Genomic DNA, 4,797 nt, shown 5'->3' on the forward strand with positions numbered 1-4,797 from the left:
ATTGTTTAAGATTGGCCAAGGTTTACTCCCCAGCCTTATTCATGAAAGCAGTCTGGATGAGATTATCAAATGACACATGAATATTGCTCCAACCCAATCTACGAAGTGTACCGTAACAACGCTAACGCTAATTTTAAGCAAAACGTAAATCTTCCGAATGGCTCAATCAGGCTTGATAGAAACTCCTCTGAGAGGCAAAGAGGAGGCGATTTTGCCGTTTTTCTGAAGACTAAACTAAACGCAAAATTTTCAACACAGATCCTCAAGCGATTCGAGTGAGAGTGATTTTTTGATGGAATTGTGTGTTGTGCTGCATCTTCCTCACTCATTTTTCGTTGCCTCTCTGCTTAGCATTTTTTGCTCTCTCGCAAAGAGCAAAGCCAGCAAGCTGCTCTAGAGTATTTCACCGAACTCTAATGATGTTGAGGAGCATTATCAAGCCTGGGCTCAACAGCGTATTCGTCTGTGAGAGTTGCTGCTCTTGAATGCTCTCCTGTCACGTACCAAGCGAGAGAGTGAATATCAAAATACATACAGTTCACCGATTGCAATGTGCCACGATCTGTTATGTTTTTTTATAATTGTTACACTCTCCGCTTATTCGGATCAAAATCAAATAGAGTATCTTCGTACCTGTCACACAATATACACATAAAAAAATGGTCGGGCAAATAAAGCTTTCAGTTAATTACTGTGGACGTACTCATAAGAACACTGAGAGCTGATAAACTGACTCTGTCGCAGTAGGGACGTAATGCCAGAAAAAAGAAGATGCAGGAAACTCCGACGGAATCGGCGACGTTGCTTTTGATGACCCTTTGCTACAAGGAAACGGATCAGTTGGACAAAAATTTCTAGATTTATACGAGTGCTTCAAAACAAATGCCAGGCAATGAGGAACTGCTGTACCAGTTGTTCATTTCCCATTTTAGAGTGAACGATTTTAAAGCTCTACAAGCGGTCGCTATGCAGTTGTACTAGTTGAAACCGACAAATCCGTTCTATTTCTGCGTGTGCACTACACGGAATCAAAATAGATCCACTGAAGAAGCTGAAAAAGTGGGAGAACTTGAATTAGCTGATAAAGTAGTTGCTCACGGTAGGTCCGGTTCGATACGATGAATTACATTCAATCGACCATTGAGATGATACAGAGCATGGACGACCTCGAAAAGGGATCACACGATCAACATGTGCCATGACTTTATAGCCGGAATCACGGTAAAAAGAAGCAAGGTATTATACTCCGAAAAATGACATTTGGCAGTGACGTCATTCAGTAGAACCATTAACCTAAGAATGCTAATGTCGCTGCTGTTCGTGTTACCAACATCTAGTTTGCCACGAACTGACAGTGTGAGTACCGGGCATCAAAGTGTCAAATTAATTATAAAAACCAATACAACGACATGGTATTGAACAAACAATGAAAAACCATAATTTGAGGTAATAATAATTAAAATCAGTTTTGTGAGAACAGCGCTTCTAGCGTTCTACTACTAATATTTCTATTCGTCATTCCTATCGCAAACTCGAACGAGTGCAAAAGAAAGCAAGGCCTGCTCTCCTTTACTATCCTCAAGGCCTCATGCTTGACGATAGGAATGACGACATCTGTTTTGATGGAAGATCGTTGTTTACACGTGGGAATAGCCTACCTTGTTGTGTCTACCGTGAGCCGGAATTAATCAATCACAGCCGCGGAAGAAGACGGGTCGTATTTGACGCAACTGGAGCTCGTACATGGTACATGGTCATTAGAGTGATGCAAAATTTGAAATTTTTGCTCCCCTATGCTTAAACCATTTAAATTATGGTAAAAAGCATCCTCCCAAAATTTGAAATGATTTGGAAGAAAGTTGACTGTGCACACGCCATTTGAAGTTTATATGAAGATTACTATGGAAAACGCCAACCTTTTGTGTTCAGCCCTATATCTCTTCGTCATAATATTTTATGGAAAAGTGAACACACTCTTATCATGTCAAATTCTTCCAGCTACAACTTTGCCGAAGACCACATTTTGATTGGACGTCAGGAAAAATTGTTATTCATCATCATAAAGTGGTTTTGCCTTCAGTAAGCTTTACCAACTATTCGGCAGGCAACCGTGGTGCTCCTGGCGGGAAGAATAGATCAAAGTAATCCAGGCTACTATGTTCTACAGCAAAAAAGCAGTGTTGCTCTGAAAGTAATTGAATGATCATCTCAGCATTGTTTAGACTTTGGAATCAAGAATAACAAATTATCCTTACGTCCTAACAAAATATGGTCTTCGGCAAAGTTGTAGCTGGGAAGATTTTACATGGGATAAGTGTGTTCGCTTTTTCACATATTATTATGACGAGCGAATAGAAGACTGAACACACAAGTTTTGGCTTTTCCATAGTAATTTCCATATAAACTACAAATGGCATGTGCACAACCAAATTTCTTCCAAATCACTTCAAATTTTGGGAGAATGATTTTCATCATAATTGACACCGTTTAAGCATAGGGGAGCAAAAACTTCAAAATTTACATCAGTCTAATGGTCATGGTAAAGCACAAATTTGACAAATACCAATAGTTTGGGGAGCCGACGGATTACTCCTGCAAGTTTGGCGACAAAACGTGCTGTGCCAACGATCTTAAGCTGTTTTCGGAGTATGTCTGACTGACGAAAAGACCTGGGTTTGACGTTCAGTTTATGCAGGAGTGTCGAATCAATCCGGTAACACTGCCGAGTAACATTTGCACAACACGCTTCAGATAGCGCGCTTCTGTGGTGGTCTAGCGGCCTTGAGTGAGGAACATCTGTTGGCTCTGTATATTGTCCTGAGATTGCAGTACGAACGTGGCAACAACACGTTTGGACAAGGGTTGGTGCCAACGGATTTGGGCCCTTCAGAAGCTGCATCGGTCGGAACCCCTGGTGGAAGCCTTATATCTGCTGAATCACCTGTTCTCGAACAGGATCTATAACATTCACGGCAAGCTTCTCAAACTTCAGCTGTACCATCTGTTAAGTTTGGCCGAGGAGGCCTTCCGAGCGTGCGAATCACTCGACATCAAGAACTTCTAGCTGGACTCGCTCGATTATCTGCACTGCAGCCACTTATGCAACGGAGGTTTCCCGGCGCTGGTCAAGTAGATCTTCTACCAGACGCTGCATTTCTTCATCAACGATCACTAGAACAGTGTCGAATTCTTTAAAGCGTCCTACAACTCGGTTCATTTTCGGCGCTGATCGAGATCCCTGAGATTGACTCTCTACCCGGTTGACACCTTGCTACTGGAAATGGTGTCCTTCAGTGGAACGCTGGCGCAAAATCTGCCCGCCTATCGATTGATTCGAATCAATCCACAAGAGGACCGAATCAAGTGAGGCGACATGAGCGACAATCGTGATCTGACGATATTGGTTCACTGGGATCCGGTGGTAGACTACTCCAAGGTATTGTCCCCGGAAGGTGACGACTCCTCGCTGAAAAACAACAAAAACTATTCCGTCGTTTTGGAGTCCAAGGCTGTCGAAAAGTTGCGCGAGGAATGTCAAAAGAACTGGAATTGCTCCAGCTGCGTTCGGGCTAATTTATCGAGGAAACCAGTCTCGGACAGCCTTTGGTGAACAAGGGTGGCCACGAAGTGTACCAAACAGCTCTAATTGTGATTCGCCAGTAGGAGGAGCTATTCGTAACGGCGCGAACCAAGAATCGACAACCGGCTTGCGAACGATTTCTAGTCAAATTATTACTGTCTCGATTGCACTCGGTGCTAGCCATGTCATATGAGGCCGTGTTCCGCGATTTGACACGCTTTTAGCTATCGTTGTGAAAGGGCGAGAAGGACGACCAGATGTGATCCGATGCTGAGAGGTGCACGAAGCACGTCAATGATCTGTTTGAACTGATTACTGGCTCGTTCAAGACCTACAACAGCTTCGGCGATTTGCTGCGGAACCGAAAGAAGGCTCAGGATATTTCTGAGAATTCTTGCGTCGAGATTACAGCAGGTTCTGATGAAGGAAATGAACCGACTTCAGCTCGTGGTGAATGTACTGGTTCTCAAAACGTGCTTTCGTCCTGAGAGCTGTCGCTGTTGTCGGACTCGTTAGCGATCGCCCTTAAACAGCGCCCTCGGTGCCAAGGGCAAAAGGGCCGTACGGTTGCAAGTCATGGACTCCCATCTGGGTGAGATTTGGGAACTGAAGAAGTTGTTAGAAGCCAAACTATCGGGAATGCTATTGGTTTTTAAATTCGATAAACGATTAATCTATTATTAGAGGGAAGTTGTTGATCTCGCACAATCAAAGTTATCCACATTATCAAAGAAACCCTATCTTACGGTATCCCTGAAACAATCCCTAGACGAATTCCGACTGTAATTCCTGAAGGACTTTAAGAGGAAATATTCGCAGGAATCTGCTAAGAAATTTGTGAAAATTTATCAATAGTGAATCTATTACAAAAAATATTGAGAGGAATCCAAAAAAATATGATTGAGAAATCTTTGGAGTAGTTTACTGAAGAATACTTTGCATAGAATGATAGTATTAAAACAATCATTAACTCATGCCTTGTGTTTTTGATGTTATACATTTGATAAAATACATAACCGTAGGAAAAATTAAAAAGATTTTCCGAAAAAATATCTACAGACATTTTCTAAGGGAGTTACTGATTAATGCCTTGAAAGAATAAACTGCAAAACTAATTTAGGCCAAATGAAAACCGAAATTTAGTACTTTGCCATTTAATTCCACTACAGTTTGTATCCTTTGACAGATACCGTTTTGACTCATATTCCGAACGCTTA

The 4,797-nt window shown here is 42.1% G+C and overlaps 1 pseudogene; it reads left to right on the plus strand.

Moving 5' to 3' along the window:
- Positions 1-671: 671 nt before the first annotated feature.
- LOC110674287 lies at positions 672-4,589 on the plus strand (annotated as a pseudogene).
- Positions 4,590-4,797: the final 208 nt, after the last annotated feature.

Source organism: Aedes aegypti, chromosome 1 (assembly GCF_002204515.2).
Source record: "Aedes aegypti strain LVP_AGWG chromosome 1, AaegL5.0 Primary Assembly, whole genome shotgun sequence".
NCBI lineage: Eukaryota > Metazoa > Arthropoda > Insecta > Diptera > Culicidae > Aedes > Aedes aegypti.